The sequence below is a fragment of the Macrobrachium rosenbergii genome, chromosome 8 (assembly GCF_040412425.1).
Source record: "Macrobrachium rosenbergii isolate ZJJX-2024 chromosome 8, ASM4041242v1, whole genome shotgun sequence".
Taxonomy (NCBI): domain Eukaryota; kingdom Metazoa; phylum Arthropoda; class Malacostraca; order Decapoda; family Palaemonidae; genus Macrobrachium; species Macrobrachium rosenbergii.
Window position 1 is genome coordinate 85,169,565 of NC_089748.1, and position 17,996 is coordinate 85,187,560.

Sequence of the window (17,996 nt, forward strand, 5' to 3'; positions counted from 1 at the left end):
TGGTAATTACCTTCTTCTGTTACCTTCGGTTCGGTACCTCGTAACTTCCCCTTCAATACTCCTTTGAGTTCGGTCCGGTTGGGACCTTCTCCATCTGCTCAACGTTGGCGTTGGGCGCTTCGGTGGTTACTGCGAGTGTGGCTTCTTCCTTCTTCCCTCCTTCGGCTTCTTCTTTCTCAACTTTCCGGCAGGTTTTCTCTGTCCCTCCGTCTAGGCATCCATGTTGGTTCGGGGTTGATTCCGGGTCTTCAGTTCCGGATTCCCAGTCTCATGCGGTTTTGATCATACGGATTTAAGTGGTTCGGGTGTTGCGGCCTCTTCGCTCTCAGGAGTGGGCGTGGTCCGCCCAGGTGTTGCGTCATCCCCGTTGGGTGGTGCGGGGTTTGCGCAACCTACTTTGGTGCCTCCCTTATGTTTGCGATTGATACGTCAGTTGTCCGTCTCACGCACCCAGGTGTAGCAAGTTCCGGGTTTTCGAGTTTGGCGTTTGCCAGGGATCAGCCTGCCTCTTTCATCCTCCGGCTCGGTCGGACCAGTCCGACAATCCTCCGGCTCGGTCGAACCAGTCCGACAAGGATTGTTCTTTTGAAGAAGAGGATCCGGTACCAGATATTAGTTCTCCTTCAGCCAATGAGAATGAGTATAAGCGGATGGTAGACTTCATCCTCACTTATCCTCAATCCAAGGTTCCAGAGGAGCGTACACTACCGAAGCAACGATGTTCGAGTCGCTATATGCGACAGAACTGGTAGTTGCTCAAACAAGATGATATACTCCCTCCGGTCCGGTACTGCCTGGCACCTCATCACTTCGCAGTAAGGCTGGCATACCAGGTTAACATGTCGCCTGACTATACAACATTCTTTGGCAGAAGAGGAGGGTTCTGTTGTGGGCACCTTTTGCGCTCTGCAACAGTCTTTTAGGGAGGAGGATATCTCCTCCATGGTCTATTTCGTGTAGCTGTCGTCAGCAGTAGCGTCACAGCAAGCTATGATTAGTGTGGGTGCTCCGGGTTCAAGGGATGTGGCCAGTATTACGAACTTGTTGCTTCTAACTCATGTCTCTAGTGTCGGCAAACAAAATGTGGAAATAGAGGGTTCCTGTCTAACAGGGAACAGCTGGTACCCACTTGAAGAAGCCTTTTAGGGAGAATGTCCTCTCTCTCTCTCTCTCTCTCTCTCTCTCTCTCTCTCTCTCTCTCTCTCTCTCTCTCTCTCTCTCTCTCTCTCTCTCTCTGGAATGGTCTTGTGTCTCCACATGCTTTCTCTTCAGGTATGTCTCAGGAATCGCTGGGACTTCCACATCGAGAATACAGGTATAATCTGGAACGATTCTCGCTTGTCAGATTGTCTGTGATAGTCAGAAGAAGCGCACCTGACATCTGGAAGGTCTATAGTCTCCCCTCTTCCCGACGTTCATCTGTACTCAGATGCCTCATATCAAGGTTGGGGAGCAACCTTGGAGGAAACCAGGCTTCAGGCCTCTAGAGGGATCGGGAACGAGAGGAGTCATAACCTTCAGGAACCTCAGGGCTATAAAGGAAGCCCTCAGGTGTTTCTCAGTCCTAGTGCACAACACAATAGTGGGTCTGCTTTGCGACATCGTAACTGCCGTGTTGTATCTGAGAACTCAGGGGAACAAGATCATTAGAACTTAGAGGTGTATACTTCTGCCATTCGGTCTCATTCATCAGGTAATCAGGAATTGTGGTAGTGTCAAGACATCTGTGACTCTAGCTCCTTGCTGGCTCTAACGCCCTCGGCTCCGGAATTCCTAATGCTCCTTACGGAAGTTCCGATGTTCCTCCTCATGCGGAAGATTTTTTAGACAACTGCATTTTCACCATTGTTATCCAAACTCTTGCGTGATGAACCTAGTTGCGGGCGACTGCCGAGTGAACAGCTGACAGTCCAGAGACACTAAAGCTATGTCTAGACAGTGTTTCCTTCAGCTTCAGAAGTCAACCCGTAGCCTTACCTGGTCAACTTAACATGGGGAAGTCTGTGTTGTAAGAAAGGTCATTCCATCTAAAGGCCTGCCATAACTGAAATAGCTGGTTTTCTCTTATTCCTTCGGAAAGTCAAGATTCTTCCGTTTTCGGCTATTGCTGGCTACCGCTCAGCACTTTGCAGTACATTTTTCTATTTTCCTGAAAATTTCTAGCAGTAAGATCTTTGACTTGTTACGTTCCCTCGGGCTCCCTCGTGAGATTTGTCGGAAGTTCTAATGTTAAGATAATTGGTTAGGGTGTGTTTTATTTCTTTCTTTCGGCTTTAGCTGCAGATAAAACAATGGGCGAGCTTCGGGAAGTTTCCTAGGCCAGTTTCCCAGGCGAGAAATGATAAGTATTTCTCTTCTTCCGGAAGTTGTGGCTGAGTCTTAAACTCTGGTTCATTCGTTTAAGGTTCTTTATCTGCAAGTATTCGGTTCCGGCATCAGCGGGGATGTCTTTATGTCCGATGCGAATATTTATCAAAGGTTGATAAACTCCGTCCGCTTCCGTGTACACTTCTTGTCTCACCGCGGAATCCTTCCCGTCCGCTGTCGAAGGAAGCGATTAGTTACTGTCGGAGAAATGGTTCCTGGTTCCTGGTTCATAAGCGCTCACTACACGAACACAGTTGCGGGCACACTTCACGATTCTCGTGTGGTGCGAGGTTTATGCCCTTGAACGCAATTTAATTTGAACGTGACATTATATTTGGTATTTAGCAGTTTTTTTTTTTTTTTTTTCAGTACCGCACAGTATTCGGAGTATGTCCACTTCATCTTCCTTTGTGAGGAATGGTTCAGGGTCCTCTGTTCTGGAGGTAGTTGCTTGCGAGTCCGTCTTTGTTTTCTTCCTTCACTTAAGAGACGTTCAATTTGCCCCACTGCGTATAGTGGCGAATTCTCCTATCTAGGGTGCGTTCAATTAGCTGAGGTGGTATTCTCTTCGTGCGAAGACTCGGAAGGTTATTCACTTAGTCCACGTTTAACGGCGAAGTCTATTATCTAGGGTGCGCTCATTTAGCTAAGGTAGTATTCACGTAGTGCGGTGATTATTAGGTTAACCAGATAGAAAATTCCTTTTAGGCTTTAGAATCTTAAGCAACAGTGATAGTATAATCACATGAACTTAAGTTCAGTATATCTTAAGTATCCTAGTCTTTGATAGTTTCCCTACGAGAGTCCAAAGAGGTGCTCTCATAGGCTAGCCTAGGTTGTTTCGTCGGCGCTGGGATACTTCTGCGCTCGCCGGCCTTTGCCGCAACCTGCAGGGCGGAGGGTCATCGGCTCGGCTCTGAATAGTCACTTGGCAGATGCATCGTTCCCCTTTTTACATGAAAGTTATTCTCTTCGTCCATGTGTAGCCGCTAACCCTTCTATCGTGGGTGTGTTCATTTAGCTAAGGGGGTACTCTCTTAGTGCGGAGGTTCCTAGAGGCAGCCACTTGGGAGTCGATGCCGTTTTTCACGACTTCTACCTAAAAGACGTTCAGCCTGATATCGTGGGTGCGTTCATTTAGCTAAGGGGGTACTCTCTTAGTGCGGAGGTTCCTAGAGGCAGCCACTTGGGAGTCGGTGTGGTTTTTCACGACTTCTACCTAAAAGACGTTCAGTTTTCTTTGAAGATGAATTTCTCGCTTGGTCCCTTTGTGACGACCAACTCGATCTTATAATTACGTAGTAATGTTAAGGGTGGGGGGAACTCTAGGTAATGAATGTAGTCTGAGGAAATTTGGAATTTTGGATTCTCTGTTAGTCGGGGTTCATAGTGAGAATATTTGACTTTAGTAATGTGAAGATAGGCAGATGCAGTGGACAGGTTTGGTTTCTTCAACCTCTTCTGCGCAGACATCAGCGGCAACGGACGGCGAAGAACTCGAAGATCTTGCACACTCAACTTCTCCATACATGAGAGGCTACAATAGCCAAATGGGAGGTTCTTCGTACCCCTCCGTACATGAGAGTGCTTTGATTAGCCACATGGGAGGTTCATCGTACCCCTCCATACATGAGAGTGCTTTGATTAGCCACATGGGAGGTTCATCGTTCTCCACTAATCATGGGAGGCTGTGATTAGCCACATGGTAGGTTGGTTTTTATTTTTTTTTGCTACTCTCTATCCATGAGGAGGTTTGAATACCACATGAGAGGTAGCTTGACTCAGACCCTCCATGAATGAGAGTGCTTTGATTAGCCACATGGGAGGTTCATCGTTCTCCACTAATCATGGGAGGCTGTGATTAGCCACATGGTAGGTTGGTTTTTATTTTGCTACTCTATCCATGAGGAGGTTTGAATACCACATGAGAGGTCGCTCGACTCAGACAGTACCTAGACATGAGACTGACGTCAGGGGTACTCTCTCTTTACAGACATTCTCACCTGCCGAGTGGGACAACCAGGTGAGGATACATTCATTTATACAGAGTAGGCGAATAATGAGTTACCTGCTTTCCCTGATGGCAGGTCGGGCTGAATTAGATTGATCCCACCTCCACTAAATTTTGTTAATCGGGCTAATTCAGGTGTTCAGGGAGTGTATTGCAATATGAAGTTTTCATAATAAAACTAATATTGTAATACTTACCTGAACACCTGAGTGATTCCCACCCTCCTCCCCACTTCAATTTGAATAGTGGATAACGCAATTGGGGATTTTGGCCTCACTCGGCCGGGACTTGGAGCATTGTTGCCAACAGTACTTCAGGTAACTCATTTGACAAGATTTTCCTGTAAGCGTTGGTAACGCTGACAGTTTATTACCCATTTAGTGGGTAAAAGCTATGGGGATGTAGTTCAGGCTGGTCAGTGACCAGGGGCTAATTCAGGTGTTCAGGTAAGTATTACAATATTAGTTTTATTATGAGAACTTCATTTCCTGGGTTACAATGCATGCTCCAGGTTTACGATGCTGACAGCACCCGTCCAACAGAAGAAATATGGCTCCAGAATGGCAGAATGGTCAATTTTGGAGGGTTTTCTGTTGAAAAACTCAATGTAAATGCAGGATAAATTGTTTTCAAGGCACCCAAAGGAGTAAAAGTAAGGTTTTTTTACGATTTTCGACAGTATTTCAGATGGCGCCAGTCCGACGACGATCGTAAGAAATATGCATCCAAAACAGCAGAATGTTCAATATTTGGAGGGTTTTTATTATGAAAAACTCGGTATAAATGCAGGATTCGTTGTTTTCAAGACACCCAAAGGATTAAAAATAAGTTGTTCCGACACAATATACAAACCCTCGGTCCTTTACATTAGGATTACTTTCAGGCGTAGGCTGGAAACGACTGTTGAACTTCAAACAAGGTGGTTAGGCAGTTTACTGTCTGGGAGGCGGGAGTACCGCCTGCTCGGATGTAAACATTCCAATTTGCTTTCGGCCGTCGTAGCGCTCGGACGTTGTTCTACGTCGCTCTCTGCCTGACAGCTATACTTCTTTTTGGTGGGAAATTCTTTCTTTGCTTTCATTATCATGGAGAAATCAGCTAAACCCTCCTATCCCCAGCGTGTGTGTCCCGGGGTAGGGGGTAAGAAATGCAATTCATTTAGATCTCGAGTCGACGTGGACCCACACGCCCTCTGTACATCTTGCAGGGGACGTGTGTTCACGCGACAATCCCTGTAGTGAGTGCTGTTCGTGGTCCTCCAAGCAATGGGGCAAGTTCGAAGGGAGGAGACGTTACCGTCGTAAGCCTACCAAGGAGTCGTCCGAGGGAAATATGCCCCGACGACTCCATTGGTGGCGAATGTGTCGAGCTCGTTTCTCCCTCCCGGCGAACTTCCCCTGCTTGCTCCCTCTCCCTCGGGTGAGGACTCCCCCTCCCCTTCCTCTTATGTTTCATCATTTGTGGAAGGGCGCGGGGGAGAGTTGGACCGCAACGTCCTCTCTGAAGTCTCTTCCCGTTCCGGAGGGGGTTTTTTTCCTCCGGAGCGAGTAGAGGCTTCGTGTACTGACCCGACTTTTGCTTCAGGTCCCGGACTGGATAGCCAGACACCGATTCCAAGCTCATCCTGGCTACACCTGGGCCTACCTGGCTTGTCACTGGAGGGATTGGCTCCCCTGCCCCCCGCTTCAGTCACGACCCACTCGGCAACGCGACAGTCTCCACTACATCTGTCACCATTTTGAGGTTTGCCCAGATGCCGGTGTCAGTTGCATTGCATCTGGACACCCAAGTGTCGGCGTCACCTGCGGTGCAGCACGCTGTTCCGCTGCCTCACGGCTTCCTGACTCCATTCATGCGTGCTGGCCCCGCCTACATGGTGACGTCATCATACCCTTATGTGACTGTCGCTGCCCCTGTTGCTGACCCTGGCCTGTCTTCGAATGCTGTTCCTCGTCTGACTTTCCAGCCCGGCCCTTCGTCTGCTTCCGTCCCCATTCCATCGACCCTGGCACGGCCCGACTTGAATCTTCACGCAGGAGGGGCGGCGCCTGCATTCCTGGCCCCGCCCACTTTTGTTCCTGGCCGACGCGCGGCTCTCTCTACCCAGGCAAATGCTGGCTCGAGCTCCGCGGTCGTTGCCCGGGATGTCCCTTCTGCTGCAGCCCCTCCTGCTGTTCCTGAGTCTGCGGCCTCGCTTTCCTTGCTTGGGGACTTGACGGCGTTCCTGAAGCAGATGGTGAAGAAGAAGAAGAAGAAGGGGTCTAGGAAGGTGTCGTCGTCTTCATCTTCATCTTCGTCATCATCGTCGTCTTCGTCTGCTGCTTCTTCCGCTTCTTCCGAGGCTTCGCAGCCGAAGAAGAAGAAGTCAGCCTCCCCAAGAAATCTCGCACCGAGACTTCTAAGGGTCTGCCTCCTTCCACAGGGGAGGCAGTGGGATCTCGTCGGCTCTTCCCGATCCTCGGATCAGGGAACCGCTGCCCAGGCCTCTGGGCCAGGGCACCGGGAGCCAGGCGTGCAGACCAAGGTCGGCACTCCCCGCTGCGCCAAAGAAACTTCCTGCATCTAAGGCCAGCGAGTCCGCGTCGGACACTCGTTCACGAGTTGCTCCGAGTACCCGGGTCCCCAAGGAGACCCGGGTACCCCAGCCTGATACGGGAGAAACTTCTCGCCGTACAGACCAGGGCATGGGGCGAGAGAAAGAGCCAGGGCATGCAGATGCTCGTCTCTTCCTGCTGGCACTCCTTCAAGTGCCAAGTCAGGTTCCCGGGATAGTGCTTCAGCCCCCAGGGCCGACGCCAGGAGAGGTAGGGAAGAAGTCCCCTACTCAGTCTTCAAGAGGGCTCCAGCCTCGAAGAAGACTGGGCGTGTCAGAGGACAGTGCAAGCTCGCTCCAGTCAGCCGCGCGTTCGACTCCTCCCAGTCCCCGGCCACGTCCGCGCGGTCAGCCTGGCTCGGGGGAGGTGAGTGCGCGGCTCGGCTCTTGCGAGCCGCTCCGCTCTCCTTGGGAGATCGCTTCACCTGGGCTGAAGCGGTCTCCTCGACCTGGGGGCGCGTCATCACCGCGGGTTGGTGACCGCTCTCGGCCCACTGCCTCTGCTGGTTCTGCCAGTAAAGCCAGTGGGAGCGCCCGATCTTCCTCGCCTGTCCCCTCTGCCCCTTCGGTTTCTTCCAGGGGGCGCGAGCCGGAGAGGAGGAGCTCTGGGGAGTGTTTTCCTCAGAGTTCTACTGCGTGGGGGTACGCACCTGGCTCGGTTCTTGGCTCAACCAGGTCCTACGCCCGCGTAGTTCAGGAAGATCCACGGGTGTCTGTCGAGGTTCTCCCTCCTGCAGGGAGAGTAGTTCGGGAGGACCGCACTCTGGAGGGACTCGAGGGTCCTCTGCCTCAGGATGCGGACACCTCCAAAATACAGAGGACTTTTGCTGAGGTTATCGCGCTGATTTGTCAGCACAATGACCTCGGGGAAGGGACCACGGCCTCGTCTGTGGATTGTCCGTCGCTCCTCGAATCCTTCTGGGGACCCAAGAAGGAACCCAAGGCTTCGGTGGGGCTGCCATGGTCCATGCTTGCCGAGGGGGTACTCGACCAGGTGAACAGTCTTGTGTCTGGGCAAGACAGTTCGCTTCGTTCGAGCCGCTCGGACAAGCTTCTTCCTCCTCCTCTGCCTCGTCAGAAGCCTTTCTATGCTCCAGTGGAAGGGGCGTTGCTGACCAAACAAGTTGACCCGGACCTGACTCTTTTGGATCAGGGTCTGTCGTTGCAGCAATTGACTGCAGAGAACATATCTCTCTCTCAGCAAGAAGCTGCAACCCTGGAAGCCACTGCCATGGCGGCCTTCCAAGCAGTCTCCTGTCTCGATCTGTGGTCATTCACAGTATCGAAGGTAGCTGCTTCCTCAGGCGTATTGTACCTGGGGAGGACTCAGCCTTTGGGAGACTGTGCCAGTCTGGGGGTAGGGATATTTCCTACCTCGCCCACCAGACTGCAAACCTGTGGGCGAACCTTGTGCTAAAGCGGAGGGATGCCGTTCTCTCTCGCTTTGCCAGTTCTGTAGGTCCCAAGTCAGCTATCGCCCTTCAGAATGGACCGTTGCTGGGTTCCTCGTCTCTCTTCCCTAGAGAGTTGGTGGACGCCGCTGTGGACAAGCGCCGTGCCGATGACAGCGACCGGCTTGTTCACCAGGCAGTGGCCAAGACCTCTGGGTATTTGCACCCCACTGCGGCCAGGTCTTTGGGCCAGGCTGGCACTTCCTCGGCCCCTAAGAAGTCCCAGTCTTCGAAGGGATCCCGAGGAAACACCCAGCCTTCTTCTGCCCCGAGAAGGGTGGGTCCCTCCCACCCTTTTCAGCCCACTTTCCAAGCCGGTAAAGGGGGCAAGGGTAAGAAGAAGAAGGGGAAACGCTAGGGACGGCGTTCCCCCCCAAAAGCTACCGAAGGTTAGGGGGTGCCTGTCGATCCATTGGGCAACTTGGCAGTGACACGGAGCCGAGACCTGGATAGTGGATGTCCTTCGGGAGGGATATCTACTACCCTTCAGTCTTGGCCTCCCCTCACCTACTCTCCGGTCCATCTCCAAACATATCTTCCAGGTTCGTCGAAGGACATCGCACTACAGCAAGAAGTGCAAGCCATGCTGAGCAAGGGTGCTGTAGAAGTTGTGTCGGACCAGTCTCCAGGCTTTTACAGCCGCGTCTTTCTCGTAGAGAAAGCCTCAAGGGGATGGAGACCGGTCATAGACCTCTCTCCCTTGAACCGTTTCATTCGCCAGACTTGGTTCACAATGGAAACAGCGTAAACTGTGCTGGCCTCCATCAGGGAGAACGACTTCATGCTTACGGTGGACTTGCAGGATGCGTATTTCCAGATACCCATCCATCTGTCCTCTCGCAAGTACCTCCGCTTTGTCGGTCTTCCAGGTCAGGGCTCTCGACCGCTCCCCAGGTGTTCACGAGAGAATTCTCTCTTGTGTCAGCTTGGGCCCACTCGCACGGGATGCGTCTTCTGAGGTATCTCGACGACTGGCTAGTCCTGGGCATGCTGATAGATACGGTGGCAGCGAAAGTCTTTCCCTCAGACTCTCCTATCAGCAAGTTCAGGCAGGCAGCACAGCTGTTCCTGTCGTGGCAGGAGCAACCAGCTCGGCAATGGCAAGTCGTCATCGGTCACCTGTCGCTTTGGAGAAACTAGTACCTCACGGGCGTCTTCACCTGCGGTCTCTCTAGTGGAGACTAAAGGAGTATTGGTCCCAGTCCCAAGACCCCCAGTCCCTCCTCATTCCTCTCTCCGAGGAGGTGAGAAAGGACCTTCACTGGTGGTTGGACGACAGGAACCTCTTAATAGGAGTATCCCTGCATACTCCCCCTCCGGACATGCTTCTGTTCTCGGACGCATCGACCGAGGGATTGGGCGCACACCTGGAGGAGTCGCTGACTTCGGGAGTGTGGCACCGAGACGACGAGCACCTTCACATCAACATCCTAGAACTCAAGGCTGCCTTCCTGGCCCTCCAAGAGTTCCGGGATCGAGTGATGGGACACTCCGTGGTACTGATGAGCGACAATACTACGGTAGTGGCATATGTCAACAAGCAGGGGGAACTGGTGTTCCACCAGCTTCACCAGTTGACGATGCAGGTGCACGAGTGGGCCGTGGCTCACTCGGTAGAGCTGTCAGCCAGGTACATTCCAGGCAAGAGGAATGTCGTGGCAGACAAGCTCAGCCGCCAGAGCCAGGTGGTAGGGACCGAATGGTCCCTCCATCAGGAAGTAGCGGAAAGGCTGTTTGACCTGTGGGGGCGTCCAGCCATCGATCTGTTCGCCACCCGGCACAACAGAAAGCTCCAGGTCTTCTGTTCTGTCGTGCCGGACCCATGGGCCGCTGCGGAGGACGCGTTCCAACACCCGTGGGACAATCTCGACGTTTACGTCTTTCCCCCATTCTGTCTGATTCGCTGAGTGAATGGCCGAGTGATGATCACCCCGAATCTCAGAATGACTCTGGTGGCACCCAAATGGCCTCAGGCCATTTGGTACCCGGACCTGCTAGCTCTCCTCTCTGAGGCACTGAGAGAGATCCCCCCCTGGCTTAACCTTCTGCGTCAACCTCACGCAGAGCGGTTCCACCTGGCAGTGCATTCCCTGTGTCTTCATGGCTGGAGGTTATCCACCATCTCTTGCGAGCGAGAGGCTTTTCGTGCCGCGCAGCAACAGAGATGGCAAGATACCTCAGAAGATCCTCCGAAGCAGTATACCAGGGAAAGTGGTCCGTCTTCTGTGGTTGGTGTCGTCAAAGGGGTATCTCTCCGGTCGGAGCTACTGTTCAGCAGGTCGCAGACTTCTTCATCTTCCTTCGCCGAGAGAAGCTTCTCTCCATTTCAGCTGTAAAAGGCTACCGCGCCACTCTCGGCCTAGTCTTACGGCTGAAAAGAGTAGACATCTCCTCCTCCTTCGAGATTTCTCTACTCATGAGAAGCTTCGAACGGTCTTGCCCACCCAGGGACCTCTCGTCTCAGGAGCCTGACTCGTGCACCGTACGAGCCTTTACGAGAGTTGTCAGACAGGGATCTGACCCTCAAGACCGTCTTCTTGCTTGCCCTGGCATCGGCGAAGAGAGTTGGCGAGCTTCACGGACTTTCCTTTGATGTTAAACACTCGAGGGGATGGGGATCAGTTATGCTCGATTTCATCCCAGATTTCGTAGCGAAGACTTAGAACCTTTTGGTCCCTGACACACGGTTCGAGTCCTTCACGATCCCCTCCCTAGAGGACTTTGTAGGTAATGAACCAGACGAGATGCTACTGTGTCCTGATCATGATCATGATCATGATCATGATCATGATCATGATCAGAGTGTTGCGGCGCTATCTGAAGAGGACTCGGCACCTCCAGCCTGAGTGTCGACGACTCTTCGTTAGCACTGGCTCGACCAAGAAAGAAGTGTCCAAGAACACCATCTCTTTCTGGCTTGGTGAGACGATAAGGAGAGCGTACTCTGCTGCAGGAGAAGACGACACCGGTACGCTTCGTCCGAGAGCTCACGAGGTCCGCAGCATTGGTCCGTCCCTCGCATTCCGGAAGAATATGTCGGTATCACAGGTGCTGAAGGCAGGTGTGTGGTCCCAACAGACTACCTTCACCTCCTTCTACCTCCGGGATGTTGCACACAAGTCCTTGGACACTTTTTCCTTGGGTCCTGTAGTGGCTGCTCAACAAGTTGTGTAGCTTATCTTCTCCTCTAACAGGACAGGTTGCATCTCGCCTATGTTGTACGGTTGTGATTGGGAGATTGAATGTTGAGTGACTGGCCTCTCTTCTTTGTCCCCATCCTGGCTCTCTTCCCACGGGCAGGAGCGGACGTGCCGTTACAAGCTGGACCGGCGATCGAGGCAGGTAAGCACATAACGGAGCTCCCATTCTATTTCCGTTCAGGTTAATAGAAGCAACCCCACTCCTTCCTCTTGCAAGGGGGAAGGAGACCATGACTATGAGACAAACCCAATGCTTGTATTTGCCTTATTGTCATCTGACGTCAAATTCTTCCTAGCCTACTTTACATGAACTGACATTTCCTCTTTCATGCAAAGGGACCCAGAAGTCTGACAACTGATCCTGCGTTTCTTACAACCCGATCTTTTATCAGAGGCAGTTTTTTTCCCTTCCTCGCTCTCACGACCAGGAAGGGAAGACAAGGTGGTGAACTCCAGTCAGTTCAGAGAGACTTTATCAGATTCCTCCCTCCAATCAGTGAGTCTCGTAATGTAAAGGACCGAGGGTTTGTATATTGTGTCGGAACAAATAACAATTTTTAAAAGTAAATTGTATTTTTCCTAACTATACAAACCCGAGGTCCTTTACACTTTATGCCCACCTCATGCCACCCCTCAATCTGTACCTGGGCCGAAAGGCAAATTGGAATGTTTACATCCAGGCAGGCGGTACTCCCGCCTCCCGGACAGTAGTTAACTGCCTAACCACCTTGTTTGAAGTTCAACGGCCGTTTCCAGCCTATGCCTGAAAGTAATCCTAATGTAAAGGACCTCAGGTTTGTATAGTTAGGAAAAATACAATTTACTTTTAGAAATTGTTTTGTTTCCCTACGATTTTCGACGGTATTTTGGGAGACGACAATCCGACGACAATCGGAAGAAATGTGCATCCAAAACAGCAGAATGGTCAATATTTGGAGGGTTTTTATTATGAGAAACTCAATATAAATAATGCAGGATTCATTGTTTTCAAGCCACCCAAAGGAGTAAAAGTAAGGTTTTCTTACGATTTTTGACGGTATTTCAGATGGCGCCAGTCCGACGACGATCGGAAGAAATATGCATCTAAAACAGCAGAATGGTCAATATCTGGAGGGTTTTTATTATGAAAAACTCAATATAAATGCAGTATTTGTTGTTTTCAAGACACCCAAAGGATTAAAATTAAAGTTTTCTTATAATTCTTGACGGTAATATTTGGGATGACTCGGTGTCCAACGCATACGACGGAAGAAAATTTACATTCGCGGATTTTTTCATAGAGCAATATTCACTAATTACTGATTTTTATTTTCATGACTAAATACGTTTTTTATGATGAAAAAATTACTCTTTAATTTTAAAATATTAATATTAAGGTATCCACAGCAAAGTATCGATAAAAGTTAAATTAAAATCCTGTGAAATCATAAAATTGCTTACAGATGTACTATCTGTCTCTCTCCCCGAATAATTCACGAATAATTTCACTTTTGAGATTTAAGTAAGTCCAACCGCCCATATCTCTCTCTGTACTGCATGTATCCTTCAAAGAAATATCGATTACTGTATATAAACTTAAAAATATACTAAAATCCCATCATCGCTTGTGTGACAATTTTTTTTATTGCTTTGACGTAGGCTTATGATGATACCGGCTCGGAGGATTATAAGTAGCCAGTAACAGAGCTCGTAGCAACCCCTTCTCTCCATGACTATACGCTATTGGCTAGCAGGACTGACAGTAGCCAATAACAACTTGTAACAACCCACTCTTCCCCTTCCCGCCCTCCTTGACGACATGCTATTGGCAGGAAGGGTGGAATTTTAACCAGTCACAAAGTTTGTACCTCACGGGCTTTGCATACACTATAAACAGGGTGCGTAGTGTTTTTTTCTCTCTCTCTCCGATGTGAGAGAGAGAATGACTGCATAAAATTTTTCTAACAAATTTGTGGGAGATGACAACTAGCCTAACTACGTTTGTATGATGTATAAATGACTTACCTAATAATAAGTGCTAATTTTCAAATATTAATAAGATTAAATAATAATAATAATACCGTATACTGAAATTACAACATTTATGCATTTTCAAAGCAGACTAAGGGCAGAAGATCAGTTTCTCCCTTCCTTCCTTCCTCAACCCCCTCTCTCTCTCTCTCTCTCTCTCTCTCTCTCTCTCTCTCTCTCTCTCTCTCTCTCACCAAAAGGTAGAATGAGAAATGGATAGATATACTCTCTCTCTCTCTCTCTCACCAAAAGGTAGAATGAGAAATGGATAGATATATTATAAATAGATACTAAGTTCAGCCCTTCACTCTCTCAGAAAAAGATACTGCTAATTTGAGTCTCTTTACCTATGCACACTGCCTGTGCATGTGTGTGTGTGTGTGTTCATGGTGCTTTAAAAATGCTTAGTAAAAGTAGTAGCCTACATCTTTGGAAGACAAAGAAAAAAACAATTTTTTGTTGTCAGTCGCAGTAAAGAGATATGGATTAACATTCCTCGAGAGATTAAAGTGATAAACCCTCTCTCTCTCTCTCTCTCTCTCTCTCTCTCTCTCTCTCTCTCTCTCTCGTGCCAGCACAAGAATGGCTGAATGTAAGTCGTAGTGGTAATTCATTCTCTCTCTCTCTCTCTCTCTCTCTGGTTGGAAAATGGTACTAGTGTTTAAGATGACTTTGAAAAGATATTAATATTATAATTTCAAAGATTAATACAGTAGTAATAGGATAACTTAAGCTATATTTGATGTAGGATGATACTTAAAGTAAAAATGGGAGAGCAATGTAGTTCTGTGAAATTCAAAGTTTTTTTCTGGTGGATAAGTGGTGAGGCAGTCTCTCTCTCTCTCTCTCTCTCTCTCTCTCTCTCTCTCTCTCTCTCTCTCTCTCTCTCTCTCTCTCTCTCTCTCTCTCTCTCTCTGGCTTCAAAACAGTAGAATGGTAAAGTTTTGGAGGTTTTATTATGAAAGACTCAATAAAAATGCAGGTTATGTCATTTTCAAGATACCCAAAGGATACTCAAAGGATTAAAAGTAAGGTTTTCTTACGATTTTTGATGATTTTTCCGGTTTACAGTGATTTTTGGCTTACGATGTGTCGTCAGAACGGAACCCCCATCGTAAACCGGAGACTGCCTGTACTCTATTTTCATCTCATTTTCATGACTAAATGCACTTTTTGTGATAAAATTATTAAAATAGTCAGGTAGTGCTGGAGTTACAATTATTTGCCTTACGATAATTCGATTTTGCAATGGGGCAAGTAATTAATATCAATACGACAATATTTATAAAATATTTGTAAAATTTGCGCCCACACCGGCAGTAGCCTACAATCAGGCAGCGAGAGAGGCCAAATTACAATAGACCAGCTCCTTTTCCTCCATCTCTTTATCCTATCTTCTAGTTAAAAAAGTAAAAGAGAATGATAAAAGTATTGTTAGTAACGTTATGCTCTTGCGTAAATGCGTACAGCCATAAGCAACCGACCGAGAAACTGATGTTTTGCTTAACACAGAATCGGGTAACAACAGCCGTTTGTTCCAACACGGTATACAAACCGTCGGTCCTTCACATTAGGAATTACTTGTGGCGAAGCTGGACACAGCCGTTAAACTCTTGAACAAGGTGGTTAGGCAGTAAAAATACCTGTCTGCCCGGATGTAAACATTCCAGTTTGCTTTCGGCCATCATGCGTTGTAGACGTGCTTTCGGCCGTCATGCGTTGCAGACGTGCTTTCGGATCTTTTTGCCTGACTGTCGTTAAGCTCTTTATTATCCCTGTGGGATCTTCCTGTATTTTTGTGTATATATTGCGTGTGTTTGATATTTATTAATGCAAACCCACGATTTGTGATAACCTTGCATAAGCTGCCGTTCCCCTGCATCTGTTTCTCGGATTCGATGGCCAGGGCATATTTAGAGGGGTGTAACTGAGTGGTAATGCTTCTCTTTCAGTAGCCCTTTATTTAGATGCTGAAGGCGTTCCCCAGTACATTCGGAGATATTAGATTGGGACATAAAATCTTTGCCCCCCTTCATTGATCGGGATGTAAGAGTTCGCTTCCCTTCTTGGGCTCCTGCCCTCCGTGTGCAAGGGCACAATTACTTCCTTCCTACTTGTGCTGAGTGTTGTTTTTGCCGCCTGCCCTATAGAGAGTTGTTGGGGGGGAGGTCGCGGGCATCATCAGTAAGTTCTGCTTTCACGGCTCCCTTCACGGCCTCCCTTCCTTCCTTCTCTCTCACTGTAGGTTCTTTCTTATCTCTCCTTTGGTAGAGATCTCTCTCCATGGCCCTCTTTGTGGTCTCGTCGGGCGAAGACCATGAGGTGGGCGGTGCGCAGGCGGTCGGGTGACCTCTTCTAAGGGGCCTCCTCTTGCTGCGTAGGGCAGTTCCCCTCATAGCGAGAGGAGTCTCCCTTTACTAATCATCTTTGCTTTTCTTTCAGGTTGACAGTGAGCATTGCAGGCACAGTGGTAGCTATCCGGATATCTCAGGGGATATCTTGCACGAAGGAGTCCCGACGTTCATTCAGTGTTGCTTCGGGATCGGCCACAGTATAGTAAACCCCCTGTATTCACGACCTCACGATTTGCGGACTCACATATTCACGGATTTCTCGGTGGAACGTATCTACCCATTATTCGCCGTATTTTTTATTGAGAAATGTTCACTTATTACTGTATTTTCATCTCATTTTCATGACTAAATGCACTTTATGTGATAGAACTATTAAAATACTCAGGTAATGCTCGAGTTACGATAATTCACCTTACGATAATTCAATTTTGCAATGGGGTAGGCAATTAATACCAATAGACAATATTATTTATAAAATATTTTAAAATTTCGTGCAGGTGCAGGCAGCAGCATAATCAGGCAGTGAGAGAGACCAAATTACAATAGACAACTTTTCCTCCATAGACAACTTTTCCTCCATAGACAACTTTTCCTCCATCTCTTTATCCCATCTTCTAGTTAAAAAAGTAAAAGAGAATGATAAAAGTATTGTTCGTAACGTTATACTCTTGCGTAAATGCATAGAGCCATAACCAACAGACCGAGAAACTGTTGTTTTGCTTATAACTGAATCTGATAACAACAGCCATTTACCTGTTATTTCAACCATCGTACGGTAATAAACAATTACCGTAGCTTATAGCACAAGTGACATTAAGTAGAATAGGACTGATATATTTTTACATTATACCCTCATTCAGTATGGATAAAAGATCGTCAAGGAAATATACTGCTAAATTTAAGCTGCAAGTTGTAGCTGAAGCTGAGAAAACAATGTTCAAGCTGCTAATGACTATACTGTAAATTATTGTGCATCGGCAACATGGATGAAACTCGATCGTAATTAAAATGGGAGAGAAAGTATTTTAATCAAAACTACTGGGATGAAAGAACACATTACTGTTAATTTTACTCCGATAAACGATAAATACATAAAGCTCGTATTATGATGAAATCAAGTGAAAATAGCGAACAGAATTTTGAATTTTTTTTTACACAAAACAAACGTCCCCAAATGGCCATCGTCATCTATTAACAAAAAAATAGATAATTGTTCCGACACAATATACAAAGCCTCGGTCCTTTACATTAGGGATTACTTTCAGGCGTAGGCTGGAAACGGCCGTTGAACTTCAAACAAGGTGGTTAGGCAGTTAACTACTGTCCGGGAGGCAGGAGTACCGCCTGCCCAGATGTAAACATTCCAATTTGCTTTCGGCTGTCGTAGAATGTGGACGTTGTTTCTTCGCTCTCTGCCTGATTGCCCTTTTTTCTACAATTTGGGGGGAAAGTTCTTGTTTTTTCTCTGCAATCATGAATGTTGATAGGCCTTCTAACCCTTCCTATCCCCAGAGTGTGTGTCCTGGGGTAGGAGGCAAGAAATGTAACTCCTTTAGATCTAGCATCAACATGGACCCACATGCTCTCTGCCCATCTTGCAGGGGGCGTGTGTGTTCGCACGACGCTCCTTGTAGTGAGTATGCTCTTGGTCTCCCGAGCAATGGAGGAAGTTCGAGGGGAGGAGACGCTACTGTCGTAAGCTAGCCAAGGAATCGTCTGAGGGTAATACGCCCCCGACGACTCGGGTGGTGGCTAATGTGTCGGGTTTGTTTCTCCCTCCTGGTGAGCTTCCCCTGCTTGCTCCCTCTCCCCTGGGTGAGGACTCCCCCTCCCCTTCCTCATTCGTTTCATCGGGTGTGGAAGGGTGTGGGGGAGCGGTTGACCGGGACATCCTCTTGGGGTCTCTTCTCGTTCTGGAGGGGAATTTTTTCCTCCAGAGCGAGTGGAGACTTCCCATCCTAACCTGACTTTTTCTTCAGGTTTTGGGTCGGAGAGCCAGGCGTCAGACTT

General features: G+C 48.4%; 1 protein-coding gene across 2 annotated transcripts in view; it reads left to right on the plus strand.

The window, feature by feature from the left end:
• The window catches only part of mRpL40 (mitochondrial ribosomal protein L40), a 186,877-nt gene that overhangs the window by 12,117 nt on the left and 156,764 nt on the right, over positions 1 to 17,996 (plus strand). The gene's annotated exons all lie outside the window — the stretch shown is intronic.